The sequence below is a fragment of the Lissotriton helveticus genome, chromosome 10, assembly GCF_964261635.1.
Source record: "Lissotriton helveticus chromosome 10, aLisHel1.1, whole genome shotgun sequence".
NCBI lineage: Eukaryota > Metazoa > Chordata > Amphibia > Caudata > Salamandridae > Lissotriton > Lissotriton helveticus.
This window is the reverse complement of record NC_136071.1, coordinates 861,321,416-861,348,431: the sequence shown is the minus strand read 5'-3', so window position 1 is coordinate 861,348,431 and position 27,016 is coordinate 861,321,416.

The following is a 27,016-nucleotide window of genomic DNA, read 5'->3' as shown; positions in this document are numbered from 1 at the left end:
TTTGGTAAATTCAGACCATTAATTACCAAAACTGAATCACTCAAAAACTGTTCAACTCAGCGAGCTGAAATAAGATCTTTAAAGATGGCGCATGAAAATGCCGATCGCGAATTCCTCACACTGATAGTGTGCGATTCGCATTACTGCGTCAGGTCTTACAATAATGACTTGCAGAACTGGGTTCAAAACGATTACAAAGATGACACAGGTGCCACAATAAAGCATAAAAAGCTTTGGGAACAGGTAGTTCTTTTGCAGAAAGAACTACAAAAGACTCACGTGATACATACACTGAGTCATCAACGTGATGGCGTTCACGTTGCAGGGAATTCATTGGCTCACAGAGCCACACCGGAAGCAGCTCAACCGGCTTCCGTAGCCACAAAAAAGCGTTCAGATAAATACATAGACGGAGAAACTATGCTGGCGGTAAAAGCGTCTTTAAAAGGCAACTATGCAGCATTACCTCTGAACTATCCACTCACTTATAGATACATAATGGATGCAAACTCCGTTCCTTTTGCTCAAATCCCTGGAGTGGGGGATAGAGTAATTCCAAACACGAACAGGAGAGTCTTTTTAATAGCAGACGCACATATGGGATTGGGTCTGACACACCAGGAGATCGCAAAATCTCTAAAAGAATTACAATCAGAATACTGGTGGCCGGGGATGAGCCTGCAACATAACAAATTTGCAATGGACTGTCCAAACTGCAACAGAGATCGCAGTCGTGAACCGACCCTTCTTTTAGAAAGCATAAGGCTATCTATACGCAGAAATCCAGTAGGAGAAATGCGTCCCCATAATATTTAAGACTAGATTCACTTAAAATGCAGACACCAGCACTCGGCTGACGCCAGAACTGTTATAAAACATTTGCGAGTCTTTATCGGCACATACGCAATTGGCATGCTACATTCTGACCAAGGTCCTGCTTTTAGCTCTCGAGCTTATAAGGAGGCCATGAGCAGCATGGGCATTGCATTGCGGTACTCTTGTCCATTCCATCCTGAGGGAAATGCGGTAGTGGAAAGCAAAAACCGGGACATAAAGCAATCTATAACGGCGAGGGTATTAGGTTCGGGTGATGGGTGGGTCCTACATTTAACAAGTGTCCAACGTAATCTTAATAATCTGCCAAGAAATTCTCTAAAAGGTCTCAGTCCGTTCGAACTATTGTTCGGTACTAGAATGCACATTCAGGATCTTGATAGTCACACTTCAGTGGTAGAAGAAAAATGCTTTGATATCAAAGACCGTTTGGCTGTTTTACAGGACTTAAATGAAACAAGACGAAACCTGAGCAACATAAAGTTAAAGCAACAGCCCACAGCCACTGAAGAAAAACCACCTGTCCCAGCAAGACCTGTATGGATTCCAAAGATTGGGGATCTGGTCAGAGAGAAGATCGCGGTAAAGAAGGAATTTGGGCCTTCTTAGAGAAAAGCAGTACCTGTCTTAGCTGTCAGCGGAACAAGATCAGTTGTACTACCGCCCCTTGCTGGTAAAAAGGAGAACCGAGTTGTATCCATCGACCTGGTAAAACCACAATCATGTGGCCAATAATAAGTAGTAGGCCCAGTGGACTCCCAAGAAATAGCAGAACACCAAAATTTGCTACAATACAAGAGGTTCAAACTGAGAGACTAATCACATTTGATAAACCTGCAGTGAATAAAAAAGGACTATGCAACAAAGCCATGGAACTTGTGCCTCTTGAAACCCAAATTGCAACAGTTCGTCAAGAAACACCAGTCTACAACAATGTAGCCTCAGACTATGCTAATGAAACAAAGAAAAATCCAAAAGGAAATGAAAATTCGGAAGCAATTCCAACAATTGACAGAACTGCATCTGGCTACTTCATCAATTTCGATGACTTTTCTGATGATCCAAGTGAACATGAAGAAACGCCAGCAACAAAAACTTTCAAAGATAAAGTAACTGAACTCTTTCATCAACTCAAAGAAACCTATCTGATTTCTCCATGGATTGAATTTTGGATTGTGTTAGGTGTAATTTTCCTCCTGCTTTGGCTCATCATGGTTCTTTGTTTGGGAAAATTCATTGAAGGAAAATACAGTACAATGGACACAGCAAGTCAGAACATCAACTTGGTCCTAAAGCCTCACAAGTCATCTCACATCGAGAAAAGAGAACTATCATCAGTGAACGTCACAGCCAATCAAATACCCGGTAGGGTAGCATGGGACAGAACTGAATCTGACATTTTTGGCCCGATTGAGCTCTTGAAATATCTACATTAGTTCAAGGTTTCATTATGTGACTTTGTAACACCAAGTACTTTTTCTGATGATTGGGACTTTGAAAATATTAATAATATGATGTCAGATTTAGTAATGTAAGCAAAATTTACAGAACATGATTATTTACAGGGTTCATCAAACTATGAAGAAATGTACTGCTATAATCACTTTGGTCATCACTATTTGCATAAATCTGCACAGCCTAGAAATGTTTTTAGTTATAATCAATGGGAACATTGTGCAACACCACCTAAAAGCAGCTCAAAAACGTTTTATGAGAAATTCCCAAGCTTCTCAGGGTTTAACACAAGTGATGCAGAACCATTTTATTTTAAAATGTTAAATAAGACAGGAATGAAAATGCTGACAAATACAAAATTGATCTATTCTGAAACATTTTATGAAAAAATTATTACATTTGGTTTTGAATTCTGGAAAAACAACATTGAAACAAAAACCATCTGGGGTACAAAAAAATGGCAGGTCCAAGGCCTAGAAGCATTATTTAGAGCCTGCATGATCCCAGAACAAATAATATTCTTGAATGACACCATTCAACAGACAACCTGTCTTGGCCTAGCCAAGATTAAAGACTTAAACAAACCGTCTATTCCAAAGCCCATACCTGATAGTAATAGCACTACTGATATGGAGATAGACGTATCCCATATTTTATACCAAAACAGAACACATCCTGATTAGAAGAAATGGTTGATCTGGCCCATAGACACAAATAACTGTCAAGATAGATTCCTGAACAAAATACAGGGGTTCAAAATGACCAGGCCAGATCCAAGATACTCCCAGAGACAACATCCAGGGATAGTTACAACATACAGTGTAGGGAAACTATGCCTCGAGTGGCTACAAAAATCCACACTGACAGAAATTAAGCAACACTTGACTTTACTTAAAGACGGTGCTGACTTGCGTGATTTCATTCTGGGACCACGCAAACAGCGTCAAAAACGTTTCATAGCGACCGGTATATATGCTGCATACAACGAAGCTTGGAAAGTAATGCAAATTGAAACAGCAGAAAAAATACGAGAAATTGATCATATTAATTTGGAAAAATCACTTTCTGTTGTTGACAATGGGTTAACGACTCTGTCCTCCAGAATATATTCACTGGACAGTATCGTATCATCTGCTATTGATATAATAGAGCAGTACTTACTAATGTTACAACATGGTCAGTCCCAATTACGTTCTATTGTACAGCTTGGCTGGATGTTGCAAAATCTGCGTTCGGGCTACGTACCATGGCGTTTAATCAACACAACGTCATTATTCTCTATCTTTAACCTTACTGATAAACAAATCAGTTTGGCACAAAAAGGAGCAGACTATACGATTCTTAGCATTTAAAAACTTGAGAGATTACCATTGACAATGTCAGAAAGACCGGTCATTGAATGGATAATATACGGAATAATTACAATCCCGATAACAACTTTCCAATTTAAATATTGCCAAGAGTATATACCAGCGGGCCAGTATGAAAGGTTGGGTAAAGGGTACATCAAGTCAACATGGAAATTACCTTATACACATGTTACAGTGAAATGAAAAAGGAGGTATTTCTTAGTGGTAAAAATTGAAAAAGATCACTAAGCGGTACACTTGTGTGTCAAGGTATTAACTTGCATGGAGCCTGCGAAGGGTCTTCTAATAACCTTTCATGTCACCTGCACGGCACTCCTGCAACATAGATAGAGCCATTCTTTAGACAGCTTTCTAACAGGAGCTATATTCTAATAAATGATCACAGCTGTTGTGGCATGGTGCCAGGGAAAGCCTATCTCGTAAGCGTGAGTTCCATGGTCACTTACTGTATGCAAGTATTGTATCCAAACAGCACTCCAGACATGGAGGCGACATTATGGCCTTATTTGAATATCTCTTCTATTCGAATTGATACTTTAAGCAGAATGAAGTCTATTCTTTTACAGACAACTGTGCCTTTGACCTCGTCCAAGGAACCGTATGATCTGCAAGTTGCAAGGACAACGGCAGAGATACATTCCCTTTTATCAACAAATTGCCCCGCGCATTTCGTAGAAATGCTAAGCCAAATCCTAAACAAGTCAGATACCAGTGGCATCGCACATGTATTTAAGATATTTTTTTCGGGACTGTTAACACCCTTCGAAACAGTTCTGGGCATTTTTCCCAATTTTGTCCATTCTGTCTTTGGCGGCCTACCTCTACTTTTGGGACTCGTAGCAGGAATTTTATTTTTGATTCTTCTGCTCCGATATGGCAAGCCAAGCGGCAGACAAGACTCCAGCAACGATGGCAGAAACGGTCCTAGCAATGCGCTACCGGGACCACATAACTAAAGCCCTTGGATTAGCCCGGCTAAGAGATCTGAATATGACCTGGTTTCTTTAATTCAGACCAATCTGGCAAAATTGCATCTTACCTGTGCTTCGATGTATGCTATGCGGAGAAGAATGCGTGTTGGACATCTGTCTTACACTACCATCAGCAGTTCCAATGGATACAGATACCTTGCTAGGTCCTGTAACGGCTCATGCATCGTGTTGTCCCCAGCGGCTACCCATTCTGATGACGGCATTCGTTGAGTCTTCACCACTACGAGTATGTGGCAGTGAAGTACGAGATGAGAGCAGCATCACACAGGTACAACCTTCTGTGAGCATTGCTGATCCGGACATCGATGATAGCAATCATTCTCACACATGCACTGTTTCGGCATTTTCAAACTTGGTCGAACTTTCACCTGATGTCGTAGACCAATTTTTTGCAAGTCTGTCTGAAATGATGTTCTCCCCTGAACAGAAAGAATAACTTTTTAAGCAACAAGCACACAGCGTTCCCTGAACTCTGAATTCGGCCTTCAGCTTTGAAAAACAAAAGCTACTGAAAACAATTGGAACTATTTTTCCCCTTGAGAGCGAAATTATTTTTTTCTCATTTCCAAAATATTTACCTTTTTCTGGCACATGTACTCTGCTTAAAGTAAAACTATTCTTAGAGAACAGAGCTTCTATTTTTAGGAACTCTAGAGACAATATTTTACCTCAGCCTCTAGCACATGTACAGCATTTGTATTAATATGTGATGGAATGGTCTCGACCTTCTTTTCTGTATTCAGAGCCATTTCATGTGTAAATTTCGCAATTCATTCAGCTGATATATATATGCATTTAACTGAATGATGACACTGCTTGAGAAGCGTACAGTACCAATACTCATTTTCGTGTATTTACCATATACCATTTCAAATGCAAATTATGTATTTTGGGGTGGGTTGGAAAACACATGCACCATTATATGTTTACTATTGCTTAGTTTTAGTAATGAGGGACATTAGATCGTGGAGTGGGTGTTGTATTTCTATCTAGGACCCTAATTCAATATTCCTGATTTATGCCCTTGTATGGCTATAATAAATAATATCCTTATAAATGCATAAGAATCATATCCATATTTAGTAATAGCCCATGCAATCCAAATACGGCAAGGCTACTCCCCTAGACTCCTAGAAAGTACAACGCGTTCTTTAAACAACCCAAACCTCCAGCAACCTGGGAATTCCCCTTGCTTTTGTTTTGATTTGTCCAAGAACTCCTGTGAGCACTGAAAGAACGGCCAGTTCTTAGTGATATCTTTATTGACGTCTTATGTCCAACCTTACGTCAAACCCGGCACCTTTCAGGTATAAATATACCAACGTTGCCTTAAGCAAACACACGGTGGTTTGGGGCAGAGCGGCTATCTACTTGCCTGAGAGCCCAGCTGATGCGAGAGCCCACGGACGCCGCCCCTCCCTTTTGACGCACTGAGAAAGACGCTGTCTTTTTCTCCAGCCGAGAAAATCCAGCTCCGGTGTTTTCAGCCGCCCTTGCGGGTTGCTGGGATATCGAGTCCTGAGAGAGAGATACCAGACCTCCTGCTTTCTATTACCCAGGTACGGAGCTGACTAAACCCTTAAAGAGAATTCTTGATTCAGATTCTTGGCAAAACCAACTTAACTTAAACTGCTACTTACTTACTCCTTCCCACGTATTAGGCTTAGGTCAGGTACACCGGGGTAGGCGTATTTAGAAGCACCAGTTGAGTACGTTAGTCAATGTATTTATGTATGTATATATATTATCTATTTTAAAGTATCATATGTCTAAGAAACCATATCAATGCTTTTACAGTATTATTTTATAATACTCCTTTTACTGTACGCACTTTACTTTATACTAAGTATTGCAATTGGGGCAATTCATTTCTCTTGCATGAGAAAGAAGACTGCTCAATAAATAACACCTTTTATTGAAAACGCCCGTCTCTCTATTTCTCTGCACTCTGGTGAAACTAAGTATGCACGATTGACTGAGTAAAATAGCTGTCTATTGTTTTCACACGACTCTAGAGATACACTCTTATTCTGAGGGAGCAAAGTTGTCATGTTTTATGGTTGTCAGAAGCTAATGCCTTCTTGTCTATCCAGGGAAGTTAAACTCCTCCTTGTTTATTCGAGAAAGTTTCTAGTGACCTCTGAGCTACCTGGCAAAACTAATTAAGTCTAATATAGTCAGTAGAGACCTAGCCGACCTCAGTCCTACGTCTACACTGCTGTTTATATTATTCCAATGCGCAGAGCCTATTGGGAATATAGGAACTACACTACACCTTCAACACTGTCTGCCACTGCACCCTACGCACACGCCTCCATGACACTGGGATCCGAGACAAAGCTCTGGACTGGACCACCGACTTCCTCTCCGGCAGAACCCAGCGCGCCAGCCTCCCCCTTTCCGCTTCGAAGCCACCAAGATCATCTGCGGCGTACCCAAGGCTCATCCCTCAGCCCGAAATTGTTCAACATCTACATGGCACCGCTTGCTCACGTGGCCTGATTACCCGACCTCAACACTATCTCCTACGCCGACGACACCCAGCTGATCCTCTACCTCACCAAGGAGCCCCTCACCGACAAAACCAACCTCCACGAAGGAATGATAGCCGTCGCCAAGTGGATGAAGAAAAGCCGTCTGAAGCTAAACTCGGACAAGACAGAAGTTCTCATCCTCGGCTCCACCCCCTCAGCCTAGCGCTGGGAACAGCACCAACACCCACGCAAGCAACCTGGGATACATCCTCGACTCCACGTTCTCCATGACAAAACAAGTCAACGCCGTCTCATCCTCCTGTTTCAACACCCTCCGCATGCTCTGCAAGATCTACAAGTGGATCCCCACTAAAACAGGAAGAACGGTCACCCAGGCCCTCGTCAGTAGCAGGTTGAACTACGGAAATGCCCTCTACGCAGGAGCGCCGGCCAAACTCCTTAAACGCCTACAACGCATTCAGAACACCACTGCACGCCTGATCCTCGACATCCCTCTCCGCAGCCACATCACACCCCACCTGGGAGACCTGCACTGGCTTCCCGTGAACAAGAGGGTCACCTTCAAACTCCTCACCCATGCACACAAGGCACTCCACAACACCAGACCAGCATACCTCAACAGACGACTCACCTTCTACACCCTCAACCGCCAGCTCAGCTCTGCCGACCTCGCCCTCGCCACCGTCCCCCGCATCCTAAGAGTGACCTCGGGCAGCAGATTGTTCTCCCACCTCGCTGCCAAGACCTGGAACACTCTCCTCATCCTCCTAGAGCAGACCCAGGACCTACTGACCTTCAGAAGACTACTCATGGCCTTGCTATTCAAGCAGTAGCAGCATTCCCCCACCCAGTGCCTTGAGACCCTCAAGGGTGAGTAGTGCGCTTTACTAATGTATGATTGATTGATTGATTGAATGCCTCATCCACAAGTGGCCTGGCTCATTTGTTTTTTAAGTTGTGAGCTCCCGCCTTGTGACCTCATTCCAAACTATATTTGGTGTGATACCTGCATTTTTAATTCGATTTTCTCCAGCATCTTTGGCGGTTTACCTTTAATTCTTGCCTTGGCTGCCGGTGTCCTGCTGTTAATTTGTTGGTAAAAAATGGCTGCACAACTTGTGCTACAAGACAGCCTGCCCCGGCTGCTGCAGCTTTGCAACCGGATGCTTGAATACTATGGAACGCTACCTCTAGCCCCCTTGAGTGTAGCATATGGATTATCTTTCAGATTCCCGACCTCACTTGCGTGCAACCTGTTTTCCATTGCCTGGATTGTGATTTTGAATGGGCGTTGGAGTGGCCCAAGAGTTGGATTGTTCTAGGTAATTGGGATGTACGTGCAGCGGCACATGACTTTCTAGCACAAAGTTATCTTGAAGAACACGCAACTTGTCCTCTGACAGTCCTAGAGGCTCCTGTGATCAAAGAACATGTATTTTTGTTCTCTTTATTAAATTGCATGGCTGACTCATTTGCTGATGATAACATTGGAAGCTGTTGCAGCATATTGTGCTTGCATGCTGATGGATTGAATTTGCACTTGTCCATCTACATCGCGTACTGAACTCAATTTTTAAAACGTTTTTTACATATTATTTCCCATTACATCTGGAAAGCAGTTTATTGCTTTTTCTGGTTTTTTTTTAACTGAACTGTTTCAATCTTATTAATTCCAAATTCCTCCAGTTTTTGCAAATTTTGTACTTGGTTCTATATCACTCGAACTTGAACTCTGCGCTCCTAAATTGCTCCCCTCTTGGTTTGTGTTCCGATCAAGGGAGGGTGTAGTGAGGGCAGGGTTCTACTTGAATACATTGCTAGGTTAGCATAAGCACTTTAGAAGTTAAATGCCATTTTGTCACTTTTGCCTCTTTTTGCACACAACACTGTAGGTAGCTGTTGTTGCAAGTTAGAATGCTTTATTTTTCTTCACATGAGAATGGTCTGGTTTTGACATCCCTAGACTTACACAGCGACTTTAGTCTGTACACTGAGTGCAGAAGTCTTCAAGGTCAAAAAACAATGTATGCTGTGATTTAGGTTGATTGGCCGACAGCTCTAGACATAACACGCACACAGCTGCACCCAACTGAAATCCTAGTACTTTAATATTGCATTGCATGCACGATTCAAGCACTTGGAAGAATATTAATTTCCAGAGGCAGATAGTTATGCTGATGCTGATGTGATTCACTTCTGCTGATCTTGGAGGTATGAGTTTCCCCATTTAAGCCTAAGAGACCTTCTATTATTATAAAACCTAGTTCCTAGCAGGAGAGGGTGGTACACAAGGCGCTATAGGACCTGTATCCACTATCATTGTAATATGATTTCTACTTGTGTGTTATATGGAATTGTAACAATCCTGACTGTTTTATTTCTGATCATATGCCTGCTTATGTTAGCCAAAATACTGCATCTTAAAGCGTGTAGTTCAAACGAAACATTTTAAACTTTACTGTGTCTCTAATTACTCACGTTGTGGACTGGTATGAGAATAAAATGAAAGAGAGTTCTTGATTCCCACCATTCCTGAGAGTACCATTTGTTGCATGTTCTGGGTTGTCTAATCATTGGTAGCTTCGCTCTAGGACGGAGAGCTAATGAGAGACCAATGCTAGTCGGATGGAGGTTCTGGGTTCTGAGGTGAGTTTCTGGTCCACCACAATTCACCACAATTCACTGAGGTCCTGGTTTCCTGTGCATAGTTCTGCGCATAAGCAGAATCCCTGCAACAAAACCATATGTTTCAGGGGCGTTACGGTTAGTTGGAGATTTCACTCGTACAAAACCATTCCCTCGTTATAGTTAGTTCAGCTAACTATAACTCACGCCCCCGCAATGCACTGCTAATGACGTCACATATTAAATTACTCAGGACATGGTCAGTGACATCACTCATGACATCACTGATGAAATTTCAAATGAAAATGAATTTCAAAGGTTTTTTAAATGCTAATTTCTAACTATGACGTGCCTGAACCCTATGTTTTTTTCAGTGAATTTCAAGCATTTTTTAAATGCAAATTTCTAACTATAATGTGCCTGAAACCTATGGTTTTTTAAGTGAATTTTAAAGGTTTTTTAAATGCTAGTTTCTAACTATGCCTACATAGGTAGGACATGAGAAGAAAGAGGAATAAACACACAGAAAGAAGCAAAAGAAATGCAGAAAGAAGCAACAGAAGTCCACAAAGATGAAGAAAAGTGCAGGAAGAAGCAAGACATGTGCAGAAAGAACCAACAGAGGAGCATAAAGAGGTCTTGTTACAAAATCATCCTGTGTCCACAACTTTTTATGACGGGTACAGGGGGAAACTGACTCTGACTAACCAGGCCTAGAGCCAGTGCTATACTAAAAGATACTAAGACTACAGTGAAAACACCTACGTACACTTAGGAAACACTATGCGTTGGCGTACCCCTGTGATTAGCATTACCCCCTCTGTAAGCCCCTAGTACATAATAGGGCAGGGGGATTAAAACTACCTCTAAGTCAGAGGAGCAGATATACGCTACTTTAACTAGTAGTCGTGTTTGCAGAGTGGTGGAGAAAGGGTGCTGGGCGTCCAACCAACGCTCAGGAATTCTGCTGCGTAGGACTTACAGGAGGTACCAGGAGGGATTCTTGGCCCCCAAACTCCCTCAGGACTAAATTACACTTCATTCCCCATCCCGTAATCTGCCATGAGACACGTTTGCAGAGTGGTAGAGAAAGGGGGCCATGCCCACTTTGCCCACCACTCTACAAAAGCACTGCCTGGCATGTTTTTGGATGGGGATTGAAGGCCCCTTCACTGCTGGGGGTCCGTTAGGGGCCAACTGGCCTACCTTTTACCTCCAGTAAGCCCCACGCAGTGGGATTGGTGAGAGGTAGACAAAGGCCACGCCCCCTTTCTCCACCACTCTGCAAACGCACCCCCTGGCACATTCTAAGTTGGTGGATTAAGTCCCCTTGAATTCTGAGGGTCCCTGGGGTCAACTAGCCCACCAGGTACCTCCAGTAAGGGCCACACATCTGGATTGCAGAGAGGTGGTCTGAAGCCATGCCCCTTTTTACACCACTCTGCAAACGCGGCTTCAGGCGCACTGCTGCTCAGAGAATGAAGTCCACTTGTGTCCTGAGGTCCTCAGGACACAAGTGTACTTCATCCTCCGAGCAGCAGTATGCCCTGTGGGCCCCCGCTATTTCATTTTGGCATTGCCCCTGGGGCCTTGCCCACCCAGGGGCCTAATTAAAATGAAGCATGCGAACCCGCGCTTCATTTTTTAAAACATTTTGGCAGGATTTGCACACCCAGCGTGAATTCTGCCGATTTTTTAAAAATAAAATGCTTTTTTGGGACCCCCTGAGCAGGCCAAGGTGGTCAGGGTGTTTCTACCCTGCCTCCTTTTCTTGTTTTTCAACTTTTTCTTCCCTCTTTTCTTGTGAATCGGTTACCGAGTCACAAGATGGCTGTCAACAATTCCTGGTTTGGAGTGTTGACAGCCAATCAGAGTGGAGCTCGTGCCCGGGAGGATTCGTGAACTATCCTCGGTGCTCAGATACCGATATTTTTATTTTTTAAATTGCTCAGCTACTACTGAATGGATTTACACCATTTAAAAAAGGTCTCTTTCTGAAACAAGGGCTACTGTTTTGCCAAATTTGGTGTAATTCCATTGAGCAGTTCAGGATGTAACCTGTTTCAAAATTCTTATGGAAATTTAGATGAGGAAAACACGTTTTGGGACCCCCCCTTATGTCTCAGCCCACTTCACAAATCACCCCGCAACTTTCAATGCAGGAGCTGACTGGAGAGCCCCAGGGTGTGTTATAGTTAGCTAGACATTTCACTCGTACAAAACCATTGAAATTCCTCCGTTATTGCTAGTTGTACTAACTATAACACGCGAGCCCGCAATCCACTGCTAATGATGTCACATATTACATCATTCATGACATGGTCAGTGACATCACTAATGACATCACTCATGACATCCCTGATGCCATCATCCAGTGAATGTGGTTTAGTTCGTTATTTAAATATGTATTATATATATAGCAATCTGCATTGAAGAATGAGTGGATATACAAATATCTGGATGGAGGATTTAGTAGCAGTGTGATTGACTGTTTACTTGATTAATTTATAGTGTCTCACTAGATATATTGGATAGTGACTAAACTGTGTGAATATCTGTATCACTTTGTCAGTTGTTGTGTAAACTGCTGCACCAGTTGGTTACTAGCTATGTGAAAGTCTATATTAGTTATTGATTAGTTAACTTAATATTGTACTATTACAGTACATATCATGAAATAACATCGATAGGCATAATTAAAAAAATCATGTAATTCTATTAATGGATTTATCCAGTTAATATTAAATAAATTGAAAAGAATTTTTCTTCTTTTTCTCTTTTTTTAAAACAAAAAAATGTATTTATACATGTAAATATTGGTTTTTCCGTTAAAAATGCACTGTGATTTTACAAATATGTAAACATGCATTATGTAAGACAAACTACTCTTGTCTTTCAAATGGTAATGAAGTTTTTCTTTTATGCCTATGATCACGTGATTGAAACGAATGCAATGGAGGTGTGCACACATTATGCATCTATAAAAGTAAAAATGGTGCAGCAAATAGCTGTATGTGATCAAGGACCTGGTTGGCCCGAAACGCGTCGTCGCAGGCTGTGATTTATTGAATAAAAGAAAACTCGCCTGAAAAGCTGTGTGGTTCGAGTCTCCTTCTTTGCCAGCGGCTGTTGGAAGTGGTTGGAGTTTTTGGGTGCTATACATTGTTACGAAGGTCGGTTGCCTTCGTTTCCAGTACCACCTCCTCGGAAGTTGGAAACCGCCCACAACCGTTTTTGTGTGGTTCCGTAGTGGAAATTTGGTGGTTTCCCCCTGCTATTGCCGAGCGACATCGGACAGGACGTGTACTTCCAGGTCGGCGGACCCGTGGATGCGCGACGGCTGCCGGTGAGTGATTGGGGCGAAACTAGCAGGAGAGGAGAATACAGCTTGAGGCGGGTTATCGGAAAGGCTACGGCTGCCCGTTTTATTTGAAATACATTAATCACAGCTTGCCATGTCAGCGGACAAAGAAAGAGAGAGAGAGCTAGCGGCAGATGAACTATTCGGTAATCTGCCCAATACATCGCGCAATGCAGCGCAAGCACCAACGGAAAACACCGATAAGGACAGGGATGCCAAAACGATACTCAAAAATATTGAGCAACAATCTAAACTGGAAGTCACCAAATGGTGGGAGAACAAGTCGCTTTCCAAGTATATTGAAGTTGGTCGCGTGCCACGTGGTTTAATAATTCTTCTAGCCCCCAGCTTCGATAAACCCAATCCAGATATGCTTCATGAGTGGGGGGAAAGCAACTTAGACGCTTCCATGAATTTAGTTAAAATCCTCACAAAAGAAATAGAGGAACTGAACTTTGAATTGGATAAATTACCTGTCACAAATTTTATAACCAAGACAAAAGTGGCCATAGAAGAAAGGCTTTAAAAAACACGAAGAAAAAATGAAGGCAAGAAAAGTACACAAATTTGCCAGGGATCTGGCAGACTATGAAAACGGACAGATCTTTACGTTTGCCCGAAAGTTTGATGTTGTAAAAAGAAACAATACAGCAAGAAAACCACAAGCAATTTAACGGTCGCCAGTTCGTCAATCAGCCTCAATGACAATTCCTCCAACATAGACACTGTTTCATTGACAAGTGAATCTAGTGGCAGCACTGACTGTTTATCCAGCAAAACAACAATATTAAGCGTAAGCCAAGAGTTGGATTTTTTAGTGGCAGAGAGACTGAAAACGCTGCGTCCAAGGCAGCAAAAGAGGCCAGATGGAAGCGCAGAAATAGGAGAAGGTGTAATCAGCGCAAAAGGTGGAAAGCAAACCACAAAAAAGAAGACATTCTGGCAAAAGAAACAGCGGTAACGGACAAAAGTGTGATCAATCTAAGTAATGTTGAGCTTACTAAAGCGGAGGAACAACTTTTAGCACTAGGATTAAACTTTTGTCCGAGTGAGAATTTTAATTATGCTCGTACTCGCGTAGATGTATATTGTTTTATTAGAAAACTCAAATTCAAAAAGTATTTTGCCTTAAAATCAGATAAAGTCCTAAACGATACATCATTAAGTAATTTGGCAGTGGGAGCAGATACCACACCACTTATGGTTTCAGATGCGACAAATCTACTAACCATGCATGAAATAAATGATTCAGGTGGGTTGCAAACTGGTAATGATGTCAATGATTTGATAGATATGTGCACTCAAGAGAGGTTACGTAGAATTGACTGTGTACAGAAAGGGGCTGGGCTCAGCCCCTTTAAATCCAAGTTCTGTTTTGTTCCTCTTATGCCTAAAGATGCAGTTGACACGTACCATGATATGATTATTACAGATTTGAAATGTTTAAATCATAGTGTCAAAAAAAAGAAACAACAACGAGGCATTTTCTTTAGAAAATTAGCGTATAACAATCTAATCAAAAAATTGGGTGACAACTGTGAGATTGTAGTGAAAAAATCAGACAAGGGTGGTAATTTGGTGCTGTGGCCCAAGAAAGATTATATTGTTGATGCTAATGGGCAACTCAATGACAGGGTGTGCTATGATAAATCAACCATGAAAGAGTATGAAAAAGCTAGAGAAGTGTTTAAAAATCTGTTGTCCCAATGGAGAAGAGAAGGTCTCATTTCAACTGAGGAGTTTACATTTTTAAACAAAGAATTTCCTAAACTTCCCATCTTATATCTCATTCCAAATATTCATAAGGGAATTATGCCAATTCCAGGGAGACCAAACATTTCAGCTATTGACAGTGTTGGAGAGAACTTAGGTCAATATGGTGATTATTTTTTACAAGATATGGTCAGATCTCTCTCTAGTTTCAATAAAGATACAGGCGATTCCCTAAAGAAAATTAATGAGGTAGTTTGGACAGATGATCTATACTTAATTACGCTTGACATAGAAGCATTATACACAAGCATAGATCACACACAAGGACTTAAGGCCATCGAACACTATTTGGCCAACAGATCAATTGAATATTATGGCCATAGTAAATTGATTGTTGAGCTTATTAGATGGTGTCTTAACAACAATTTTTTTCTTTTTAATAATGTACTCTACAAACAACAGAGAGGAGTAGTCATGGGGGCCTGTTTCTCCCCCAGTTATGCATGCTTGCATGTAGGCTGGTGGGAGGAACAGGTCCTTAGGCGCACACATAAGGCAGCCTTTGACAGACACGTCACTACTTATTTTAGATATATTGATGATGTGTTTTTATTATGGCGAGGTACTCAATCAGAAGCTGAAAAATTCATAGAAAAGATTAATATCAACTCAATGAATTTGACTTTTACCTCACACATCCATAAAACAGAGATTGAATTTCTTGACGTGAGTATTCACGTCAAGAATGGTAAACTCGAAAGCACATTATTCAGGAAACCTGCGGCGGGGAACATCACGCTACATGCTGCAAGTTCCCACCTGGAGCATTTAATAGCAAGTATACCGTAAGGTGAAGTTTTAAGGTTAAAGCGAATTTGTAGTAGTGAGGCAGATTTTTTAAGGTGCAGGAAAGATATGTGTGCACGTTTGAGATTGAGAGGTTACAGTGATAAAATTGTTGAGGATGCTATCAAAAAAGCCAATGACCGCCCCAGAGATACTCTCTTTTATGACAAATCCATTAAGAAAGTTAGTGATGATAAAGTGCATGATAATCCCAGATTCATCACTTCTTTCTCAAGACAAGAAAGAAAAATCAGATCTATTGTACGAAAACATTGGCCTATATTGTTGACGGACAGCATTTTGCAAGGATGTTTAGCCATGTCACCCACAATCACCTTCAGAAAGGGTAGATCGATGGGAACAGATTTAGACAAAAATAGTCCTGAAACTAGAAAAACAGCTTCATGGTTACGAACTAGTAATGGTTTTAGAAGATGTACATCATGCCGGGCCTGTAAATTTGGTTGCAGCAAAACATCGTACTGCACCCCCTTTGAAACATCTCCTGTCCTTATTAAAGGGAATTATATTGTAAAACGGAGTATGTCGTTTATGTTCTGACGTGTACCTGTGGTCGTAGCTACGTTGGGAGTACGAAGCTGCAGGTGCACGTCAGAATATTGCAGCATATTAGAGCTATCCTACATAATGACCCAGCGTACCCTGTGGCGCGTCATTTTTTTAGATGGTATGATAAAGACATCAACCTCCTTTCATATTATGTAATTAGTGCCATACCCAAATCTATAAGTGGGGGCAACAGGGAAAGGCAGTTGAGACAGTTAGAAACAACATTCATTCTTGACTTAGATAGTAAATGGCCACAGTGATTGAACAACACTGAGGCCATGCATACTTTTTTATGAATAGGCTGAAATCGTTAAAATAGCAGTACAAATGTAAATAGTTGGTTGCTTGCTGCTATAATGATGAAATTTGAATATATTGTACTTGTAAGAATTGCTCATTATTAATTCTCTCCATGACTTAATGTTAATATTGACTGAAGATTTTTAGCAAACTGTTTTTTAAAAAAACATTTTTCTTGTTTTTAACATATTTTTACAGTGGTATTCTTCCAGGCTGGAAAATTTTACCATTAAGAAGATGGATTGCATGTTTGCTATACTATATAATGTTATTAACTTGTGGTCCTAATATATTTATAGGAAGAAAAGTTACAATGTCCCTGAAATCAAGGATGCCCGTGGGAATAATCACCCGGGATTTGGTACCCACTGCACTAATATGATTTCTAGACACAACCACCAAGTATCTCAGATAATGTTATCTAAATTACAACAACTCCTATATCTATCAATTTTATTATTAGACAACCGCATGCAATTATATCAAGCACTCAGTGACAATTTCATGAAAGTTTGTGACAGGTTAAGACACTACAACAAAATTAAAAAATTAAACATGAGTTTATTACACATTCTGAGCAAGTTAAAAAAAAATTCATACAATTGTAGAGTACATCATGTTATACAATTATTACATAATACGTTTAAAAATGTTCATGAGAACACACGTCGACGCGGCGTTTCGGTTAAAAACCTTCTTCAGGACAGTTTCTCAAGATATATATAAAAGTATCGCATTCAGGTGTTCATTCTGAGGTCTAAATCATTAAAAACGGGAGAGGTGTCCTGTTTTGGGTCCACGCTCAGAACTACAAATATCCCATTTGTTCAGTCTGGATATAGTAGTAGTTGATATTATCTTTTTATCAGGTCTGGCAATTTTTCACTGTGTCGGAGGGGCCACCGATTGGTATATATACACTAAAAATAAAATATGAGAGACACTCAAGAGTACTGCTTGTAAAATCGCTGTAGCCGCGTGCTAAATGTGCTTCGTCAGCTAAGTATAGTCCTCACGGTCTCTAGAACATCTGGATTTAAAAGACCGGCCTCCCTGCTCCTCCGTGCACAGCGTCTGGGGTTCTGTTGTTTTCAGTGAAAACAACAGAACCCCCAGACGCTGTGCACGGAGGAGCAGGGAGGCCGGTCTTTTCTTCTCATTTCCCTGGTCCCAGACCGCATTTTAGGGGGCCTCCTATACTTTCTTCTTAATATATTTATTACTGCACTTTATTTTTCTCTTTCATAAAAAGGGATTTTTGGTGAAATTTGCACATGATTGTATTGCACTTTAGAACAATATTTGCACTTTAAAAAATTGTTTACACTTTGGCACTTTAGTTATAATAGGCATTCAGGATTTATCCAGGAATAATTGTACTATTACAGTACATATCATGAAATAACATCAATAGGCATAATTAAAAAATCATGTAATTCTATTAATGGATTTATCCAGTTAATATTAAATAAATTGCAAAGAATTTTTCTTCTTTTTCTCTTTTTTTAAAACAAAAAAATGTATTTACACATGTAAATTTTGTTTTTTCCGTTAAAAATGCACTGTGATTTTACAAATATGTAAACATGCATTATGTAAGACAAACTACTCTTGTCTTTCAAATGGTAATGAAGTTTTTCTTTTATGCCTATGATCACGTGATTGAAATGGATGCAATGGGGGTGTGCACACATTATGCATCTATAAAAGTAAAAATGGCGCAGTAAATAGCTGTATGTGATCAAGGGCCTGGTTGGCCCGAAACGCGTCGTCGCAGGCTGTGATTTATTGAATAAAAGAAAACTCACCTGAAAAGCTGTGTGGTTCGGGTCTCCTTCTGGGGCAGCGGCTGTTGGAAGTGGTCGGAGTTTTTGAAAAAAACCTTAGGTTTCAGGGGTGTTATAGTTAGCTAGACATTTCACTCGTACAACACCATTGAAATTCCTCCGTTATTGCTAGTTGTACTGACTATAACACGCGCGCCCGCAATCCACTGCTAATGATGTCACTTATTACATCATTCATGACATGGTCAGTGACATCACTGATGACATCACTCATGACGTCTCAAATGACATCACTGATGACATCCCTGATGACATCATCCAGTGAATGTGGTTTAGTTCGTTATTTAAATATGTATTATATATATAGTAATCTGCATTGAAGAATGAGTGGATATACAAATATCTGGATGGAGGATTTAGTAGCAGTGTGATTGACTGTTTACTTGAGTAATTTATAGAGTCTCACAAAATATATTGGATAGTGACTAAACTGTGTGAATATCTGTATCACTTTGTCAGTTGTTGTGTAAACTGCTGCACCAGTTGGTTACTAGCTATGTCAAAGTCTATATTAGTTATTGATTAGTTAACTTAGTATTTGTATGGGAGAGTGAATGTGTGTCTGGTTCAGTGGGGGGTGTGTGACTGCCCAAGGATGTGTGAATAGTTGATTTAGTAGATATATGAGGTTAAGACTACAGGACGGAGATCTAATGAGAGACCGATGCTAGTCGGATAGGGATTCTGGGTTCTGAGGTGAGTTTCTGGTCCACCACAATTCACCACAATTTACTGAGGTCCTGGTTTCCTGTGCATAGTTCTGCGCATAAGCAGAATCCCTGCAACAAAACCATATGTTTCAGGGGCGTTATGGTTAGTTGGAGATTTCACGCGTACAAAACCATTCCCTCGTTATAGTTAGTTCAGCTAACTATAACTCACGCCCCGCAATGCACTGCTGACGACGTCACATATTACATTACTCAGGACATGGTCAGTGACATCACTCATGACATCACTGATGAAATCTCAAATGAAAGTGAATTTCAAAGGTTTTTTAAATGCTAATTTCTAACTATGACGTGCCTGAACCCTATGTTTTTTTCAGCGAATTTCAAAGATTTTTTAAATGCAAATTTCTAACTATAATGTGCCTGAAACCTATGGTTTTTTAAGTGAATTTTAAAGGTTTTTTTAATGCTAGTTTCTAACTATGCCTACATAGGTAGGACATGAGAAGAAAGAGGAATAAACACACAGAAAGAAGCAAAAGTAAAACAGAAAGAAGCAACAGAAGTCCACAAAGATGAAGAAAAGTGCAGGAAGAAGCAAGACATGTGCAGAAAGAACCAAAAGAGGAGCATAAAGAGGCCTTGTTACAAAATCATCCTGTGCCCACAACTTTTTATGACGGGTACTGGGGGCAACTGACTCTGACTAACCAGGCCTAGAGCCAGTGCTATGCTAAAAGACGCTAAGACTACAGTGAAAACACCTACATACACTTAGGAAACACTATGCGTTGGCGTACCCCTGTGATTAGCATTACCCCCTCTGTAAGCCCCTAGTACATAATAGGGCAGGGGGATTAAAACTACCTCTAAGTCAGAGGAGCAGAAATATGCTACTTTAACTAGTAGTCGTGTTTGCAGAGTGGTGGAGAAAGGGTGCTGGGCGTCCAACCAACGCTCAGGAATTCTGCTGCGTAGGACTTACAGGAGGTACCAGGAGGGATTCTTGGCCCCCAAACTCCCTCAGGACTAAATGACACTTCATCCCCCATCCCGTAATCTGCCACGAGACACGTTTGCAGAGTGGTAGAGAAAGGGGGCCATGGCCTCTGAAGACGTCTTAGCAAACTCACTGTGTGGGACTTACTGGAGGTAACACGTTGGCCCCCAAGGACATGCTTTGGAGCCAACTTCCCAAACTTATACCTCCTGTCAGTCCCACACAGCAGCATTGTAAAGTACTCATACCAGGCCATGCCCACTTTGCCCACCACTCTACAAACGCGCTCCCTGGCATGCTTTTGGATGGGGATTGAAGGCCCCTTCACTGCTGGGGTCCGTTAGGGGGCAACTAGCCTACCTTTTACCTCCAGTAAGCCCCACGCAGTGGGATTGGTGAGAGGTAGACAAAGGCTACGCCCCTTTCTCCACCACTCTGCAAACGGACCCCCTGGCGCATTCTAAGTTGGTGGATTAAGTCCCCTTGAATCCTGAGGGTCCCTGGGGTCAACTAGCTCACCAGGTACCTCCAGTAAGGGCCAGACATCTGGATTGCAGAGAGGTGGTCTGAAGCCATGCCCCTTTTTACACCACTCTGCAAACGCGGCTTCAGGCGCAACGCTGCTCAGAGAATGAAGTCCACTTGTGTCCTGAGGTCCTCAGGACACAAGTGTACTTCATCCTCCGAGCAGCAGTATGCCCTGTGGGCCCCCGCTATTTCATTTTGGCATTGCCCCTGGGGCCTGGCCCACCCAGGGGCCTAATTAAAATGAAGCATGCGTACCTGCGCTTCATTTTTTAAAACATTTTGGCAGGATTTGCACACCCAGCGTGAATTCTGCCGATTTTTTTTAAAATAAAATGCTTTTTTGGGACCCCCTGAGCAGGCCAAGATGTTCAGGGTGTTTCTACCCTGCCTCCTTTTCTTGTTTTTCAACTTTTTCTTCCCTCTTTTCTTGTGAATCGGTTACCGAGTCACAAGATGGCTGTCAACAATTCCTGGTTTGGAGTGTTGACAGCCAATCAGAGTGAAACTCGTGCCCGGGAGTATTCGCGAACTATCCTCGGTGCTCAGATACCGATATTTTTTTTTTTTAATTGCTCAGCTACTACTGAATGGATTTACACCATTTAAAAAAAGGTCTCTTTCTGAAACAAGGGCTTCTTTTTTGCCAAATTTGGTGTAATTCCATTCAGCAGTTCGGGATGTAACCTGTTTCAAAATTCGTATGGAAATTTAGATGGGGAAAACGCGTTTTGGGACCCCCCTTTTTTCTCAGCCCCACTTCACAAATCCCCCCGCAACTTTCAATGCAGGAGCTGACTGGAGAGCCCCATTAGTTTTGAAAATTTCGGGAAGATTCGTCAAAGAGATTGGCAAAAGAAAAAACGCTTTTTGAATAGAAACAAGGTCCTGACTATAACTACCTACTGGCGACCGCCAATAGGTATATTTTATATATATATATATACATATATATATATAAAATCAAACAGTTGCCTGCAGTAGGGAGACCCACACAAGGAGGTAAGTAGTATCAATTTATTTCACGAAGGATGCAGCAGGAAACAGGACACATTGCTTCACTGATTTCATTTCTTCTGCCCGACGCGTTTCGTGTCAGTTAAGCACTTCCTCATGGGCCAAAGTCTTTTCTTGATAAACAGCACGGCATTTTTGAAACATCCTTTTCAAGTACAATCCCCGCCCTGTTGGGCGTGGCTCAACAGCATCATGGGACTTGTGGTGCATCGTTCTTACCCACAGTGGGTTCCGTGATGTCCTCAATAAATTTATGTTCAATTTTACCCCAGTGGGTTGTGGTGTCAATGGGAGCTGTTTTCCGCATCCGTTAATTGCTTCGTGGGCGGCTTCCCTGTCCTTAGGCCACCTCGCCGTTTGACGCTGTAGCAGGGCTGCACGAAGGTGCAGCGGGGTCCCTCCTGCGGCTCAGGCGGGCCGCCAACATGAAAATCAAACAGTTGCCTGCTGTAGGGAGACCCACACAAGGAGGTAAGTAGTATGCCTTTATTTCACGAAGGATGCAGCAGGAAACAGGACACATTGCTTCACTGATTTCATTTCTTCTGCCCGACACGTTTCGTGTCAGTTAAGCACTTACTCATGGGCCAAAGTCTTTTCTTGATAAACAGCACAGCATTTTTGAAACATCCTTTTCAAGTACAATCCCCGCCCTGGTGGGCGTGGCTCAACAGCATTATGGGACTCGTGGTGCTTCGTTCTTACCCACAGTGGTAAGAACGAAGCACCACAGTGGTAAGAACGAAGCACCACCGCTTCAGTTAAAGCCCCTGAAGAGAAGCAGATGGAGCTTCGAAACGCGTCGGGCAGATCCATTACGGAGCGGCGTCTACAAGCGGATCCCCGTCCTCACCTACACATAAATAAAGCTGCTGCTCGCGTGCTACTCACATGGTGGACAACCTTGGAGCGTGAATATATATATATATATATATATATATATATATATATACCATTAAATTTGACGAAGATAAGCCCGCGCCTCTTCTGATGGCGGGCCTCGCCGGGGTTTCGTCTTACCCCAAGTAAATCCACAAAACCGCCGTCTCAATCAATTTGTAAAGACAACAAGTCGAGGCCCACCTACTTTTTGAATTGAAATTTATTCGACGATTACACCCAACGCGTTTCGCAGCCTCAGCCACTTGCTCACGAGCCAGCAAGCGGCTGAGGCTGCGAAACGCGTTGGGTGTAATTGTCGAATAAATTTCACTTAAAAAAGCAGATGGGCCTCGACTTGTTGTCTTTACAAATTGATTGAGACGGCGGTTTTGTGTATATATATATATATATATATATATTACCTACTGGCGGTCGCCAGTAGGTATATATAGTTAGGATTTTTTCTCTATGGGTTTTTTGAAAATTCTATGTCTAATAACTTTGGCGTTTGTGGACGGAATCGGCTGAAATTTTCAGGAAAATGGCACATTTTGTTTCTGAGCAGCCCTTGAAAATTTGGGGGGGGTTCGTCCAGTGGGGGCCGAGAAAAAAGGGGGGTCCCAAAACGTGTTTTTAACATTGAGTTTTCCATAGGGCGGTTGGCCTCACTTTTAGCCCGAACGGCTGAATGGATTTGCACGAAACTTGGCAAAATTGTAGGGACTGGTAGCCCGATGTGCCTTTTGTAGGTCTCAATATATGTGCTCCAGTGGATTTTGAGAAATTAACGTTTAAAAAAAGATATATATCTGTAACAGCGGACCGGTTAGCGCTCTGGTTCGCGGACTTTTCGCGCAACGGAGCTTTGTGAAGCGAAGCTGATTGGTTCTCCGGCGTCTGTCAACATTCCAAACAGTCCGTAGCGGCCGCCATCTTGTCTCTCGGTAGGATCGAGAGACAAGAGGAGGTCAAAACAAAGGGGGAAATAACTATAAGGGGGCATAGTAGATCCTCGCTGACCCCCTAGGTTTGATGTGGAGGTTTTAAAAGGGCCCCGCGGGGCAAAAAAAAAACAAAATAATAATAATCGAACGGCTGAATGGATTTGCACGAAACTTGGCAAAATATTAGGGACTGGTAGCCCGATGTGCCTTTGCTAGGTCTCAATATATGTGCTCCAGTGGATTTTGAGAAATTAACGTTGAAAAAAAGATATATATCTGTAACAGCGCTCCGCTTCGCGTACTTTTCGCGTTACGGAGCTTTGCGAAGCTGATTGGTTCTCCGGCGTCTGTCAACATTCCAAACAGTCCGTAGCGGCCGCCATCTTGTCCCTCGGTAGGATTGAGAGACAAGAGGAGGCCAAAGCGAAGGGGGAAATGACCATAAGGGGGCATAGTAGATCATTCCTGACCTCTTAGGTTTGATGTACCATTTTGCCAAGTTTGGTGTAATTCCGTTCAGCCATTCAGGCTGTAGACGTATGTAAATGTCCTATGGAAAATTGCATGGGGAAAACACATTTGAAAGTGTTGAAATTTAGAACCAATTAAAATGTTACTTTGGTTTTGTATTTGTGTGTGATGAAAGTTAATTGGTTATGTATATATGTCAAATGAGAGGAAACCACAGCCATTTTGTGATACTACTGTCTGAGGTACATTTGTGAGGAATTTTTGGTGGTGAATTTCTGGTGTTTGATTTACACAGTACTAACACTTCTGCTACTTTTAAAAAGGTGAGTTGTTAATTTGTAAGGGGAACTATGTTGTACACTTGAAGATAATTTGAAAAATGTTTTCTGTTATTTATTTGCAGTCCTTCTGTTATACTAAATACTTGATGAAGTTAGTTTTATATTATGTATTACTAAAAACGATAAATGAAAGTGATTATTTTTTTCTGCAATTTACAGCAAGCAATTTCAAAATAAAATGGCTCACAATGAAGAGACCGTGGCAATTTCTTTTGAATTGTCCACTACATTGATTGAAATTGAGAGCACCAATAATGAAATATTGTCACAAGGAGGACATGACTTGTATGATTCCATTAGATTGATTGAAATGGACAGCACCAAGAATGAAATATTGTCACAAGGAGATGACTTGAATGATTCCACTACATTGATTGAAATTGAGAGCACCAATAATGAAATATTGTCACAAGGAGGAGATGGCTTGTATGATTCCATTAGATTGATTGAAATGGACAGCACCAATAATGAAATATTGTCACAAGGAGGAGATGACTTGAATGATTCCACTACATTGATTGAAATTGAGAGCACCAATAATGAAATATTGTCACGAGGAGATGACTTGAATGATTCCACTACATTGATTGAAATGGACAGCACCAATAATGAAATATTGTCAGAAGGAGGAGATGACTTGAATGATTTTTTTGATCAATCTCTTGATGGCGAATTTATCGAGTGTTTGGAGACCATAGAGTTACAAGAATCATCATTGCAGACTTTTAATGAGGAGATTCCAGATGAGATGATTGAAGAGGAAATTACTGATGAGGACATGTTACTAGTTGTTTCAAATTTAGAAAATTCTGAAGAATAAATTTATATTTAGAAATCAAAAATTGTTTGAGACATTATTTATTTTTATTTTTAATTTATGAGGTTGTAGCGAAGTGATTGTAGTATAAAATGAGACTTATAGTATAGAGTGCAACATTTTTATGTTACATGGTAAGTTTACTCATATTTACTTCCCTTCTGCCACTATATTATCTCCAATGTGTATTTGACATGTCTTCTTCATCTCCGGCCTCCTTTCTCTCACTGTGTGTCTCCGATGCATCTTATCGCTGGTATTTTGTGTAATTACAGAAGAGAGTAAAATAAAATAGTTCGGAACGTGAAAAGGGGGCAAAGTAGAGTACTCCTCACCCCCTAGGCCTTTTTAGGCGGTCCCAAAAGGATCAGTTTCTGCTTTCCTGAGAGATTATGGTATGAGTTCCATATACCACAATAACTTGCATTACAACATGCAAGATATCTATCTCCTATTACCAACTTTTGGAGATATTCGCGCTAAGCGCGAATATCTCCAAAAAGTAACACCTGCCCTGAGCAGTTCTTAGCCATGTTATCCAATGGGAGGTGGATAACATGGCTAAGAGTATTAGCTCGGTAATGCATGAATATCGCTGACTTTTTAGCGATATTCATGCATTGCGGCCGTTTATTATCGCATTTGCGATAAACCTTGATAATAGTAAGGTTTATCTTCGATAATTTCTGACGATGCTTAGTGGTAAAAAATTGGTTGGTAAGCATCGTTAGCGATAAATATCGCTTAACTTTGGTAATATGCCCCAACGTCTGTTAACGTTCGATTCGAAGGAAATGAGGAAGTGTTGAAAAACATTGTCTGCGCCATCTTGCCTTTTTTGAAATGCCACACTTTTGTCGTGCACGGCAGCCATTTTAGATGTCTTGACCAGACCCACTCTCTGCACGCTGTCGATTCGTAGCATGGCTCCTCACCCTCGTAAGCATCTCCCCCAGGCACTGGTCACCACCGCTCTCTGTCTTATGCATGGGCAATAAACCTTCCCCCATCTGCGCTGCTCTTCCCTGAGAATCACACTCTGTGCCCGCCCGACACCTCCCTTTCGCCCTATTCACTACCGCACCCTCTGACACTCCTCTTCCTCTGTGTCCGAATGTCCAGGCCGGTCCTAGGCTATCAGCTAGCCCTGCAGATGTAGTTTATGGCCCCAGCTGTAAAGAATCACCCCTCTTCAAAGGAGTTATAGTAGATCAAGGCCCACACCCGATGTGATCCGTCACAGCACACGCGTTCCTACTATCTGAAAACCATCCTGTATTGTGATTGGGGAGGGGACCGAGCCTGAAGCGGAAGATTCCAGGAATGACTCTTTGTACATCAAAGTTTTTACAATTATGTGTCACATTAAAAATATATAGCACTCCAACAAAGTAGTAGGAATATAAAACTTTAATAACATATAAATATATACAACAAAACAAAAACAGTAAAAACATTTAAACAACGAAGAGACCGTGGCAATTTCTTTTTAATTATCCAATAGATTTATTGAAATTGACAGCACCAATAATGAAATATTCTTGTCAGTAGCGGTCTGTTGTGCGAATAGTTCCAAGGCAGCAGAACGCGCTGAAATCTAGATGGCACGAAAGTGATGTCTAGTAAGTTGCCGCCCAGCAAAAAACGGCGTGGGGCGCCGCGGGGGTGAGTGAGTCCAGTAGGCACCACAGCTATTCTTACCGGCATTGCAGAATTACTGCTGGGGACAATGCCTGTGCTGTAGCAGGGTCACAGCAGAAACAAAAAGGATTCTGTTGAAGATGTTGTTGGTTTTCAATTTGAAAACAGTTCTGGTGTCAACTGCTATGCTAATGTAGTGGTTAATGTTTTGTTTTCTCTAGAAAATGTAAAAGAGGGGGAGGCAGTCCAAAGTTCCGTTAAAAGGGCAAAGGAAAGGATCGGTGGTTTGAACTATCAGT